The sequence below is a fragment of the Apus apus genome, chromosome 1 (genome assembly GCF_020740795.1).
Source record: "Apus apus isolate bApuApu2 chromosome 1, bApuApu2.pri.cur, whole genome shotgun sequence".
In the NCBI taxonomy this organism is placed as follows: Eukaryota; Metazoa; Chordata; class Aves; order Apodiformes; family Apodidae; genus Apus; species Apus apus.
The window spans coordinates 72,923,796-72,939,173 of NC_067282.1; positions in this window are offsets into that span (position 1 = coordinate 72,923,796).

Sequence of the window (15,378 nt, forward strand, 5' to 3'; positions counted from 1 at the left end):
CTGTATTCTCAAGGAATGATAGTGAATATTCTTTATAGTCATAGGAAGATCACATTTTGCAGCATATGTGGAGGAAAAAAGACTTCTTAGAGCAGCATGCTTGTGTGTGAATGAATGATTCCTTAAATGAACACCCACATTTCTTTGGGGGGGCCACATGTATGTCAAAGCAGGGCTTGCAAAATACCAGCCATGGTTAGGCACTCTCATGACACTGGAAGAATAAAAGTGAGTGTTGCTGAGAGCCATAAAGAACTACAGTATATAACCATCCTCTTTTCAATCTAATCTTGATGACTGTGAGACATATTCATGACATTAAAAATTAGGTCTGAGTGAATCTTTTTGGTGGCCTTAGTGAATCACAGAATCTTAAGGGTTGGAAGGGACCTCGAAAGATCATCTAGTCCAACCCCCCCTACCAGAACAGGGTCACCTAGAGCACATCACACAGGAACATGTCCAGGCAGGTTTTGAATGTCTCCAGAGAAGGAGACTCCACAGCCTCTCTGGGCAGCCTGTCCCAGGGCTCTGTCACTCTCACAGTAAAGAAGTTCTTCCTGATATGTACATGGAACCTCCTATGTTCCAGTTTGCACCCATTTCCCCTTGTCCTATCACTGGACATCACTGAAAAAAGCCTGGCTCCATCCTCCAGACACTCACCTTTAACATATTTGTAAACATTGATGAGGTTGCCCCTCAGTCTCCTCCAAGCTGAAGAGACCCAGCTCCCTCAGCCTTTCCTCACAAGGGAGATGTTCCACTCCCTGAATCATCTTTGTGGCTCTGCACTGGACTCTTTCAAGCAGTTCCCTGTCCTTCTGGAACTGAGGGGCCCAGAACTGGACACAATACTCCAGATGCGGCCTCACCAGGGCAGAATAGAGGGGGAGGAGAAGCTCCCTTGACCTACTAACCACACCCTTTCTAATGCACCCCAGGATGCCACTGGCCTTCTTGTCCACAAGGGCACATTGCTGGCTCATGGTCATCCTCCTGTCCACCAGGACCCCCAGGTCCCTTTCTCCTACACTGCTCTCCAGCAGGTCAGCCCCCAACCTGTACTGGTACATGGGGTTGTTCTTCCCCAGATGCAAGACTCTACACTTGCCCTTGTTGAATTTAATCAAGTTTCTCCCCACCCAACTCTCCAGCCTGTCCAAGTCTCTCTGAATGGCAGCACAGCCTTCTGGTGTGTCAGCCACTCCTCCCAGTTTAGTGTCATCAGCAAACTTGCTGGTGACATCCAGGTCTTTGATGAAAATATTGAACAGTACTAGTCCCAGTACCGACCCCTGAGGGACTCCACTAGTCACAGACCTCCAACTAGATTCTGCCCCATTGACCACAACTCTCTGACTTCTTCCTTTCAACCAGATCATGATCCACCTCACCACCTGACCATCAAGAACACACTTCCTCAGTTTATCTACGAGGATGCTGTGGGAGCTAATTAGCTAACTCAGCTAAAGTAGTAGTGGAGACAGAGCAATTCCAGGTAGAACTTGGGGAAAGCCTTTTTTTGTAAGCTACGGCCTCCTCTGCACACTTTATCTACTGCAGCCAGTACAAGTTATACTGGTCTGTCTTAACCTGAGTTAAGATCCCCCTTGGTTTTGGGTTGTTGTTTTTTTCTAAGGGCATGTTAAAGAATCTAAATTGCTTTAATTCATTATGGACAAAAGGAAAGAAATAGTAATTAGGGAAAAGCTAACAAGACAAAGAAGGCTACAGTTTTACGGGTGGGAAGACTTGAAATCAGGGTGAGGTGCCACCAGAGCCCCTGGCAAAGCAGGGATTAGAATGCAAGCTCTCCTGGCCACTTTTCACAGTTCATTCATGCCTAATTGTTTGTGTAAGTCATGAACAACTCGTGCTAGAGAGAGAGGAAGCTGTTTTATTCCTGACTCTGTGTGACTATTTCACAACCAGTCTGTGGCTGTATCTGCAAGTATTCAGATACGTGGGGCTTAGTTCTCCCTTTTGGTAAGCAGAAATTAGATCCAAGCCTAACAGTCCCAGACATATTCTAATCTTGTGCAGTTCATTGATATATAATGCTAGATCAAGTAAGCAATCTGAAGTGCTGAGCCCACGTGGCATAATCTGTCCTCTGCAATGGGAAGATAAGCAGCAAGTAGCCATATTCTTTCTAGTGACAGCAGAAAACAGCCTGTATCCCAGGTAAAATTTTAACAAATGACAAGTGAATTGCTCAGGTGTGCAAATTGGACTGACAGTTCTGGCCCAAGCAATCATTTGGGTTATGTGTTTTTTATATTTCTAGCTATTCAGGGAGCTAGCTTTAGTATCAGAGAAATTCTGGAGTATCTTTGTTTTCTTCTCCTAATACAGTCTTATTCTTCTAATACATCTTTAATTCGTGTACATTTTCCTCCTCTTTATCATCTTTATCTTCCTTTCCTGTATCTCTTCCAGGCATTGTCTTTTTTTTTCTCTGGCTCATCTTACTTCACTCTGTTCTTTCTAGTCTCCTACCAGATCAGCCTTCTGCTACGCTAACCCTAGTATATTGGTAAGTCTTGCATGTAGATGGTCATAGCATAATATAAGCATAATCTCTGTTGGAGACATGGACAGTGTGATTGAGTGTATCCTCAGCAAGTTTGCTGATGCTATTAAGCCGTGTGGTGTGATTGACACCCAAGAGGGAAGGGACACCATCCAGAGAGACCTTGAGAGGCTGGAGAGCTGTGCCAGTGCCAACATCATGAAGTTCAACAAGGCCAAGTGCAAGGTCCTGCATCTGGGTCGGCACAACCCCAGGCACAAATACAGGCTGGGGGGAGAATGGCTGGAGAGCAGCCTTGAGGAGAAGGACTTGGGGGTGGTAGTAGATGAGAAGCTCGACATGAGCCGCCAGTGTGTGCTGGAGCCCAGAGAGCAACTGCATCCTGGGCTGCATCAAAAGAAGTGTGGCCAGCAGGGCCAGGGAGGTGATTCTGCCCCTCTGCTCTGCTCTGGTGAGACCCCACCTGGAGTGCTGTGTACAGTTCTGGTGCCCTCAGCACAAGAAAGGTACGGACCTGCTGAAGAGGGTCCAGAGAAGGGCCACCAAAATGGCCAGAGGCCTGGAGCACCTCTGCTACGAAGACAGGCTGAGAGAGCTGGGGCTGTTCAGCCTGGAGAAGAGAAGGCTCTGGGGAGACCTTTTAGTGGCCTTCCAGTACCTGAAGGGGCTACAGAAAAGCTGGGGAGAGGCTTTTCACCAGAGAGGGCAGTGATAGGACAAGGTGTAATGGATTTAAACTGAAGAGTAGATTTAGGTTAGGCATCAGGAAGAAATTCTTCACTATGAGGGTACTAAGGCACTGGAATAGGGTGCCTAGGGAGGTTCTTGATGCCCCCTCCCTGGTAATGTTCAAGGCCAGGTTGGGTGAGGCTTTGTGCAGCCTGGTCTAGTGTGAGGTGTCCCTGCTCATAGCAGGGAGGCTAGAAGCTGACGGTGAAGGTCACTTCCAATCTTAACCATTCTGTGATTCTATGTTAGTATATGGCAATATGTGAAACAATATGGTGTGATAGAGAAACTGTGTAGAACCATAGATTTATTTTGGTTATGTGTGTGTTCTGGTTTGATAGGTGTTTTGGTAGCGGGGGGAAGGGCTGTGGCTTCAGGAGTAGCTCGGGTAAGAAGCTGAGAAGCTCCCCCTGCTCCAAAACCCAACCAAGGAGCTATTAGAGGGACAATAGATGCACCTCAGTGATTAACATATGAAAGAACAGATATAACACCTGAGCAGAGAAGCACTTGGGGGAGAAGAGCTGTGCTGGAGAAGGAGAGAGGTGCTGGTGGTTGGTAAGGAGGAAGGGGAAGAAGGTGCCCAAGCAGAAGTTTCCCTGCAACCCATGGCGAGATGGCAGCTGTCCCCCTGCACTCATGAAGGAACGTGGTGGAACATTCCCTGAAGGCACCAGGAGGGGTGGACTTGGCCATTGGACTTGGATTTTGTGACCAGGGGATTTGCTGCCAGTGGACTCTGATTGCACAGCTTTGGAAGACTCCAGTGCCAGGGGAGTTTGTTCCCGAAGCAGCCCGTGACTCTGTGGGAAGCCCAGGCTGGAGCAGCTCCAGACCTCATGGGAAGGACTCATGAAGGAGAGGTTTGTGAAGGACTCTCCCATGGGAGGGACCTCATGGGGAAGCAGGGAAGGACTGTAAGGAATCCTTCTTCCTGAGGCAGAAGGAGCAGCAGGAACCCCCAGCCTGTGAACTGACTCTAAACCTCATCCCCTGTCCCCCTGTGCCGCTGGGGGGAAGGAGGGAGAGAAACCAGGAACAAAGGGATTTGGGCCCGGGAAGAAGGGAGGGGTGGGGTAACATATGCAGGCCCTGCTCTGTGTGTTGTCTGTGTCCTGGGTGTGTTTGATGAGTGTGAAATCAAGTTATTATTTTTTCCCAAGTTGAGTCTTTTTGCCCAGGACCTTAATTGGTGAAGAACCCTCCTTGTCCTTTGTCTCAACCCAGGAGCTTTGTCCTCCTCATCCCAGAGTATGTGTGTGGAGGGGGTGAGTTGAGTGAGCGGCCATGGGGCTGTTCCTTTGTTGTCGTGTTGGGCCCAAAACACAACAGTGTGTTTCTTAAAATACCATAAGGTCTCAAGTAGAAAACTACTTTAACCCAGATATGTTGAACTCACCTATTTGTCCTGCTTCCAGCTGCACCATTATTCAGTTTTTATTGATCCAGATAGGCTAGAAAGTTCCTAGATTTGAAGGAAACATCATTAGTTTCTTTAGCAGTCTGGCTGACAAAATGCAGCAAGCACATAACCCCAGTGTCCTGGTTTGAGTCCAGATAATGAAAGCACACAAAAGCAAGCTTTTCCAAGCAGTTCTAGGCTTTAACTGTAAGAGTTCTTATGCCTTTTATCTCTGTTTATTCCACTTTGTCATTGTCTTTTCCAGATGATCACCGCATGTACTCTAATTAGAAAAGTCTTTTGAGTAGATGAAAAGAATTGTTTTACCTGTATTTTCTTGGAAAAATCCTTTATCAAGGTCTCTCTTAAATAATGTAGGATAGAAAAAGCAAGAGGAAGATGATCAAAACAGTTGCATCAATTCACTCAATCAATTCACTTTAATCAGTGTGGGTACCTTTTGTGTGCTCTTCCCTAAGTCATAAACAGCTGAAGCTGATTTTGTCTATTATTTGTTGTTAATTCAATTTCAAATTGCAGACTATATAGGTAGGTACTTTAGCTACATGAGTACAACCAAGTCAGTCAAGTGAGTGGGTGTACTCAAATCTTGGCTAGTTGTCCTCTTCCATGGAGCATGAGAGTCATTGTTGAGATTCTGAAGGTGAAGAAATTGGTATCTGTCATAAAAATAAACAAACAAAAAAATCATCCTTTCTCATTCATGCCATGAGGAAAGTTATATTGATCAAAAAAGAAAACATGGCCAGAAAAAAACAGTATTGGATTGGAGCAACTGTGCAAAAACAGATGTCCTTCTCAATAATTGGCTTTGGGAACAGCTTGCTGCCTAAAGCTAAGTTTTCCATTTTTGCAGAAGCAATCTTAGAATCCCAGGTTGGAAGGGACCTCAAGGCTCATTTGGTCCAACTTTTCTAGGTGCTGCTATAGTTTGTATGAAATGGCTCAGCACCCTGTCAAGCTGAGACTTAAAACTGTCCAATGGGGTGGAATCTACCACTTCCCTTGGGAGGCTATTCCAGTGTTTGACTGTCCTCATGGTGAAAAATTTACCTCTTGCGTCCAAACAGAATCTCCCCAGGAGCAACTTGTGCCCATTACCCCTTGTTATTGCCTCTTGCAATGCTGTGTTAGGTACTTTTTATAAGACCTTAAATGTTGCAGTTAGAGGAGGTGTGTTTGGGCCACTGATTCAGGAGCTGGGCATCTTTCCGACTTCATGTCTACTGTAGAAGGTCTAATGTAATGAAATATTTCATAATGGGAGATTGTCTTTGGGAATATTGTATGGATGAAGCGATTTATGGGTACTTACATTTCATTGACTAGAAAAGTTCTGAGTGTAGCTGGAAGAGACCTTGTGGAAAATTCCTCTGAATGTAACCTTTGTGAAGATTTGTAAGCAGCAATGAGAAATATAGCAGCAAAATAATAATAATTTTTAAAACCCCAACCACCAATTAAGGAAGATATGTCACTAGAGGATCTTCAATGTGATACTTAGCACATGCAAGTTTGAGAAATATGGTTCTCTTTGCTTGAACACTAAAAGCTTTCTTTTCATACTGCCCTCCATTTGCACATCAATTCAGAAAAGGGCATTTACCCCCCCAGTTTTAAAACAAAGCATAAAAAGCAGAGGAAAGACAGGCTTATGAAATCAATAGGAAATTTTAGATGGTAAGAAAAACAAGAGAATGGTATAGTAATATGCCTGTTTTTCTTCACTAACGCTAAAAAGTGTTTACAGAGGGGTGCAGCCACTCAAGTTTTCTACTCACAGACTAACAGAAGTGTTAGGCTGTACAAGCCTTGCTGGTCACAAGTTTTCAAATACTGTTTCAGTGAAAATTGCCATCCAGGTAAAAGGGATTAAATGAATCACCAGTTCTTGAAGCATTAAATAATAAAACACTGGAAGAACTCCAAACCCTTTTTGGCACAGAGTCCTTGTCTTCTCCATGAAGAGAAAGTTGTGGATGTAGTATGTGCATACTTGTGCATATATGGATCTATCTTACCTCAGGGTCATTATGGCTATGTGTTTGTTAGTGAGCAGAACAGCACAATAGGAATTGATTTGTGGAGCCAAACAGGGCTGAAAACTTAGTGCTTTTTTAAGGTTGTTGATTTGGACTGACTGTACTTTGGCAGCTGAAGCACCCAAGGTAAGCTTATCAAGAACATTATCCAATTTTGTCAAGAAGAAATCCAGTCCATGTCCTCTGAGGCTGTTCTGCAACCTGAGCCCAACTGCTGAATGTGGGAGCTATTGGGAAACTTTCTGAAAAGGACCTTCCTGATTTTTAACACCAATGCTAATGTAGGCACCCTTCTGTCAAATGCTGGCTATGCTGAGGTACTGTTGTAATGCCCTATTGATGCTTTTATTTGATTACAAGGAACATTCATCAAGGTCATTGCAGGAGCATTGAGTGAAATTGTTGTCTGTGATTAATGTCAAAGGCTTCATTGTAATATATTTTCCAATCGTTCCACCCAGAAGAAATATTTTTTAAAGATGTATTAAAGGCTTTATACTTTGTACCTTTGTATCTTCTTATTTTGTTCCACTCTGTCAGGCCTAACACTTATTGCACTTGTAATTTCAAGAGACTTTCAGTGATTTAAATAAGGCTCATATGTTCTACACCATACAACAAGAGCATTTTCAGAATTCTTCAGGATATTTTTCTCTTTTATATTGCTCATTTGACTCTGAGATTGTTACGTGCATAAAAGCGTCTGCTGGCATTGTTCCTGCATATGATGACAGGTTGGGCTGTTATCAAGGGTTCTCAGAAGTCAGGAAAGATGTTGTAGCTATTTATGAAACACTTAATACTCATTTCCAAATACATTGGTGAGAACACCGGAAGAAAACAGTTAAATTCCACAATTTGTTGACTGAGGCTGAAGGAACAGCTTTTACCTGTGGTGGTATATTTCGGTTTCAACCGAAAAACTTGTTCTACAGCAGTTCTGCCTCTCTATAGAGGCATAAATGCCCACTTCCAGGACAATATTTAATTATATCTTGTACAGTCATAGTGCATAAAGTGCTGACAATTGTTGCAGGAGCAGGGAGGGAATGAATGGTCTAAAATGAAAAGCTCCTAACTCATTTTAAAAGCAGTTCAGTTAAACTGTTTTAAGAATAACCAGAGCTGGAGCTACAGTTGCTGAGGTTGTAATGGTGCAGGTCTGCCACTGATTGTCATTGTAGCAGGTGTTTCTGTCACACTAGTAATTTGTAAGTAGATACAAGTGTCATGAGTTCAGTACCACACAAGGAGGAAGAGCAACATTTAAATAAAACAGGTATTTTAAAAATGTGACTGTTTACAGTAGAGAAATTTTGTTGAACATTCTTGTTCAAAGATATTCCAAAACATGAGCCAAAAGACTTTGGACAAAGTGATTCCCCAGGCTAAGAATGGAGAGCAGTGGGCATAGCACCATACAGGGCTGGCTTTTCAAAGGGCTTTTTTAGAAGGGCAGATCCTGGGATGAGGTGAGTCTCTTTCCAAGTAGCTGAAGAACTGAACAGAAATCAGGGACCCGGTGGTGAAAGGAGGACAGAGGAGAGAGAAGCATTTTGTACATGTTATTCTTTTTGTAGGTAGAAAACAAACAAACAAAACAAAACAAAAACACCACAAAGAGGATACTGAAGAACAAAATGCCTGAGGAAAAACACTCAAGTATGGAATGGGCATGCTTTAGAGATTAATAGAAAGGAAAGAGCTTGGCAGGAGGATGTAAAAGATAATAGAACTACTAAAAGGGCATCTACATGGAAAACAGTCACCCCAGATAAGAGGTAGGTTGCAGCTCATGTATAAGTAAATACAGTTATCACAAATGGAACAAATCAGTGCCATAGCGAATATAGCTCTTAATTTGAGGAAATACTGGCCTAGAATAGCTTTAATAGACTTCTCTGTTGGTTTTATCTTCAACTGCTAAGAAGTTTGTGGAATGCTAACTATACCATAATCTAGAGTTGTGATTTAAAACCCCAAATGGCCATAATCGAGAGAGGAGAGGGAATAGTGGGTGTGTTTGTGTGGTTCCTGAAGTGTGTATAGTTGACTGTGTCCTGTGATTGTGTCTTGTGGTTTTATTAGACCTAAAGTGTGATCCAGTAGATAAGACAGAACAAGAAGAGCTTAAGGCATTTCTGGGTAGGTGTAACCGTTTTTTTAAAAGTGGACACTTCCCGTGTAGAAACCTTCAGAGATTCCACTCCACAAGCAAAAGGGGAATGTTAACACCCAGGACTATTAGCTTGAGTTTCAGATTTAACATCAGTTTTGCCTGTTTGTCAGTTCCTTTAAACTTTGGTCATTCAGTAGAGTTTATCAGTCATCTGCTGTGGATGTTACTGGGAGACTCAAGTTCAAACAGAATGCCTGGGTTGTGAAGCTGTGCTGGCTAGTCAGTGGGACAAGGTTGTCTCCGAGAAACTAACTCTTTTTTTCTCTTTTTTTTTTTTTTTTTTTTTTTTTTTTCCCCGTTCATTGCAGTTCCTCCTTTCCTGAGAAGGGAGGTGGGGGTGGAGGGCACCTGATAAGAAGCACATTAGAAGCTGCTAGTGTTATGGAGATTGTGTTCAAAACTTTACGGACTCTTACCATTGGCATTAGAAGCCATCTGAGTCAAGTGGCACAGAGCAGACCAGTCTTGTTTCCTGAGGGCGTTTTCATTTGCATGAATCATTAGTGCAACTTTACACTCACTGAGTAATTCAAACAATGAAAACTTGACTGTTTTTGTAGCTACTTACTTTAACAATGTATTCTAGTTATTTCCTTCTTGGGAAGTGGACAGGATTTTGAGAGTGACAAATGCTCATTAGGTCACTCCAGCAACGCATTTCTACAATTGTTTGCAGCTCTTGAAAATCTGAGTCGTGTCCTTTCCTGGTTCAGAGATTAACTGGTGAGCTCCCTCTTGCTACTTGTCACCTCCCTATCCCAATACATGCCAGTACCCACTTGCACACCACTAAACACTTAAGTTATCCCAAGTGGCCTGTTCCTGCAACAGTTACAGTATTATAAGGTCCATGTTTTAACAAAACTGACTACTGAGCTTGCTTCCCTTGTTTTTTGAAGGTTTTTGCTGCTGATTGTTTTGGTTTTTTTTTTAAGTGATTACCTTCTTATGAGGCAAATGATATTTGAGCCAAGATACTGCAAAACCATCTGTAATTTTGTATACAAAATTACAGCAGCAATTACAGATCAGGAAATTAGCAGTACAGAGATTTGTTTGTAAGCAACTGAAGAACAGGGCAAAAAGATAAACTTATCAAATGTATTTAATTATTTTACAAATGTGTTATTATTTGTAATAATTAGGCTTGGCTCTTTTGCTTTTTACAAAATAAATTATTGGTAGATGTGGTATTAACAATTGACTATCTTGTGTTCAGAGATAAAACACATAGTAATACAAACCATTAGGTACAGCTGAGCCTCCAGGCATATAAACAAACAACAGAAAATGTGTATTGTAAGTAGGATAAGTTTTGGGGTTGTGGTTGTTTCTTTGATTTATTTTTTTTATTTATTTTTTTAACACTATTCCCATCAGCCCAAGTATTAGTTAATGTGAGTCTGACCATCCTGCATAGGAGAAACCTGCAAAGAAATCTGTACCAATTTTCCCTAAAAAAAAAAGTAGCTTGTTTAGTTGAAAGTAGGAACTGATAGCGATTGGAATTGTTTTGTCAGCTCGGGAGGGAGGAGTGGTCCATGACTGGACACCAATCATTGTTTATTTCTTTTTTACTTTGTCAATTGTATTTTCTGTTCCTCCTCAGCAGGTGTAACTATCACATATAATCATCAAATCATAGAATCATAGAACCATAGAGGCTGGAAGGTACCTCTGAAGATCATTGAATCTAACTCCCCTGCTGCAGCAGTAACACCTAGAGCAGATCACACAGGAATGTGTCCAGATGGGTCTTGAAAGTCTCCAAAGGAGACTCCACCACCTCTCTGGGCAGCCTGTTCCAGTGCTCCATCGCCCTTAGGTTGAGGGGGAACAACCTGTGTTATAACTTGGTGCCATTTCCCCTCATCCTATCACAGGGCACCACTGAAAAGAGACTGGCCCCTTCTTGACACCCACCTTTCAGATATTTATAGACATTAGTAAGATCCCCTCTCAGTCCTCTTTTCTCAAGACTGAACAGCCCCAGCTCTGGGCAATTATTAATTACCTCTTGTTTCAGACTTTCATTTGCTCCTCTGTCTTTCCAAAGACACAATCTTGACACCTCCCAAACCAGAGGCAGGAAGAAAGAACAGGACATTTACATTGCAGATGACTTTGAAAATCAACAATTCTGTTTCCATTCCAATCTGCAATGAAATATAATTGCTAAGCTGTCCACAGTATAGCAATCTGAAAAATGCTGGCTTTCTTAATTCAACAAATTAGGACTGGAGGAAGATTAAGAAAGTGCAGGCTTCCAATTTCAAAAGCTTCTGGGTTTGCCATGGAAGCTGGGGCTTGTTTGCTCCCTTTCGGCTCATGTAGTGGGATGGCAGCTCTCCTGCACGGGAGCATCTGTGATTCTTGAATTTCTAGACTACTGGGGCAAGGAATCAGAAAATCCTGGACACTCCCTTCCAAGACAGCTGCCAGGATTTGTATGGCTCTTGATATTCTTGACTTAAAAAAAATAAATAAAAAAATCTGCTTAGTAGGTTGTCTGTGGGCGTGTTGTCCTGAAGGCCAAGACACTAGAAGCACTCTCCAAAGTCTGTCTGCTGAGCTTAGGAGGAGCGCAATGAGTAAGCCAGCAAGATCCCAGAGGAAAAGTGCCTCATGTCTTTGATTTAAAATATATTCCTCAAAAGTTCATTAACAAATGTAATTGTAGACAAGAAAAGCAAGCACTCTGCCTAACGGTGGCTGAACATCCCTGCGGAATGTCACCAGCAGCAACTGTCTGCAGTGTCAGATGCAGCCCATTCAAATCTTCCTACAGAATTTCTGCTTCTTTGTGTCATGATGACATCAGATCTGCACTGGCTTAAAACAAAACTCATCCCTTTCCTCAGTTTTGTAGCTACAGCTTGCCCTGATCATCTTATTCCTATGCTCTGAAATGCTTTTATTCATCTGCCGGTTGTCCACAGGCCCTGTAGGTTTTGGTAATTAAAGACAGATCTAAACCATGACACATCCAAACTCAACTGCAGGGTTGGCTCAAGCTCTCTTTTTTCAGATACTGTGGTCTTATTTGTACTTATTAAAAAAACAAACAAAGAACAACAACTAATATTTGTTGAAAAAATTAACTAAACCCATGCAATGACAACAAATCTTTTCAACAGTTTTGTTTGTCTTTAAGTCACCTGTCTTCTTTCCTTTCATGTAGCCTGGTCTTCTTCCCTTATGTTTGCTTACTGGTTTGAAAGACTTGAAAAATCAAGATACATGTCATTGTTTATGTAGCAGCAGTTTGGTGTCTTGATTCAAGACACAACTGAGCATGTGTTTTGAGGAAGGGAAACAAATCAGCATTTTTGTTCTTAGAAAGTGGAAAGCTATTACTCAGAGAGTGGCACATTACAGCATTCAGTTGCATTTATTTTGTGGAAGCTTCCTAACACTGCAAGACATTGATACATATTAAGAGAGTACTCCAAAAATATCAGGTAGGCTCTAGTAACAAGTGACACTTAAGTTGGTATGAAGGTTTTAGTAATCACCCACTTAGTAGGCATTTTAGATGGAAGAAAATCTATTCAGAAAGCAGACTGTTACCTACCACATATGCTGAAACACTGTCTTCACAAGCAGTCATAGCAGCAGATAATCCCTTTTGGAAGAAGTGTCTCAGGTTAGAGTAGAAAACTGGGAACACTGAAAAGAATAAAGGCAAAGAAGCTTCATCTGGAAAAAGTGAAGTCTTATCCTCTTATTTCCAAAAATACATCTTTAGTCCTCAATACAACTTCTGCAAAGACCACCTCTGCTTAAGAGATGTATGTAAGAGGGCATGTAACTACTGCAATTGTTAGTGTCCCATGATATTTGTGTCCTCTGGAAAGGTCACAACGATCCTTCTTTCTAACAAAGTGGACCTTTTGACTTGCAGTATTAATGTTTCAGATTCTGCTCTCAAATTTCTCTGATTGCTTCTCTCTATTTCTCTATTGTAAATCACTGTTTGCAATTGTTTGTCAGCAACAGCAGCACAGTAGGTAATTGTCATGTTGGTTTCACATGTTCATGACACTGTAACTTCAGAGGAGTTACAAGAACATATCCACCTGCAGGATGTGGCCTCTACTGTTGATTTTAGATCAATCTTTCTGTCACCTAAAGGTAGCTGTTCACTTTATAAAGCATACTCCAGTTTCTCAATGCAGCTCTAAGTGTATGCTTAAGCAAAATTTACCGGCAACAGTCCAAGTTTGTCTTGGTTTGTTGTGGGGATACAAGGCTACTTCCTAGCAGCTCCTACCAAGCACTGTATTGGGAAATCCTTAACAGAGCTATTTACTTCAGTAGGATTATTTTGAAAAAAATATTACGTATGTACATTAGTGTTTATTTGCATAGAGACTGAAGTTCCCAACTACTAAAATAGAAAAGAAGGAAAAAAAAAAACAACACCCCAAAAACCAGAAGGGAGACCTCAGGGGAGGAACAGAAAATGTTTATTAAAATAGGCAATGAGATTCATTCTGTGCTTAGCTGTATTGATTTAAATAAAAGTTGTTTCAATGACATAAAATGTAGATTTATATAAGAATATCTGAAGGGCGACATCTGGTTCACTGCTTGTCTTGCAGTGGCAGCTGGGCCTCACTTGGTGCTTGCTGGAGATAACAGACACTTCCACATTGTCATACTGAGGTCAAAAGCACAAGTAACAATACAAGCATCAGCCGTGCCAGGGAGAGAGTAACATAACTGAAAGTTACTCAACTCTCATCATACTTAAGTAAGAGAAGGTGTGATTTTGCAGCCTCCTCTCAGGTCACTACAAACACTGGGTTTTGTGCATCTGCACGTGTTCTGACTGTAAGGAAATAAGGAGAGAAGTGAAAGCCCTTCTTGTGAAAAGAAGTGAAAGGGCTTCAAATTATGCTGGCAATGTGAGGAGAATCTAATGCTAAGTTTTCACTCACTTGTACACTAAAATAGTCTGTTGTGGTGGATAAAGATAGCTGCTTTCTAAATCTCACTTCCAGATAAAGAAAACCAAGTAGCAAATAATGATTTTCAGAAACGGGGCTGTGAAACCTCAGTAGCATCACTGTGCCAGAGCCATGCTAAATGAAAGCTGATGAAGCCACTTCTCAGATAGCTCCCAAAATAGGCTCTGAAGATGCACTCTGACCCTGTGCTCCCTGCAGAGCCAGCAGCAGGGGAGGAGAGGTGCTCACTACACCTCTCTGCTAGTCAGAGTTGACTGTTGACATAAAGCTGATCTCGCTTACGATACTGCTGTGCATTCTAAACTGGAAGCTCCACTGAGATTGGAATCCAGCTCTGAGTGTTCTAGATTCAGCTCTAACGCCAGAAGAGCCCACATTTAGTTCAAGATCAAGGTTAAATACACCTGCAGTATTTTCTAGTTGGTAGAGTATAGTTCGAGCCTGTGCCAAGGTCAGTGCAGGAGGACTGTTTGAGCTGCATAAGAGCTGCTGCCAGTGCTTTTAGACTTTACCCAGTGAGAGCTGACTGAACAAGCAAGACTCCTCTGCTGAGCTGAAGACTGGTTTGAAATATTTGTACAGCAAAATTTGGCTAAGCAGTCCTGCAAGTCTGGATTGAGAACACCACCTCTTTATACTGAAGTGCTGTAAAAAAACGGTTTCAATTAATTTCAGGTGGATCACCATCATTTTTCTGCAGGTCCAAAGCATGGACAAAAATACCATGGAGGTAAAGACAGAAAGACAGGTGTCCTGAGTCTCATCGACTGCAAGTGCAGGTACTTGTTTCACTTATTTATGCCAGTTAACAGGAAATGAACAGGGATTTTAACCCCACTGCCCTCCTGCTGCGAGGGGGGTTACCCAAATTTCACTTGTTCTGTAATTTTTCCCTGACCAAAAAGAACACTGGTGTCATCAGATCCAGTCCTCCCACTACCATAGGCAGGTACACATAACAAGCATATGAGCATTTAATTATCCAGAAAGGCAGCTGTCTTGGTTTTTATAGGTGCAAGAAAGGAAATTCAGCACAGAATCTGGTTCCTGGCTGGTAGGCTTTATCCCAAAAGTGGGAAAAGGCTAGAGGAGGTATGCCTATGTCCTTTTAAGAGAGGGAGTTCACAAAACAGTAAGTACAAGTAAGTTCCTAAAAAAGACAAGATGTTTACTTTGGGAAGACCAAAGGTGGTGGTTGCCAGACCTGAGAGTGATGTTAATGGAGTGGAGTTCTTTATGGGAGTGGATGTTAAGACCAAGAGATATTTTTCTCCAGAGCCTTTGTACTCAGGGACTTGGAAGGTCTGAGGCATGGCCATGTGACTGCATGGTGAGTTTCATGCTCAAAAATGAACATAGAACATTTCCTTTATATATCAATTTATGTTTTGCCATGAGGTCCATTTCAATGCTTTACCACAAACTTGAGGCTTGTAGAAAAAGGCTAAGGAGCCAAAGGAGAATGTGCCACAGACAGAGAGGCAGAAAGCAGAGCA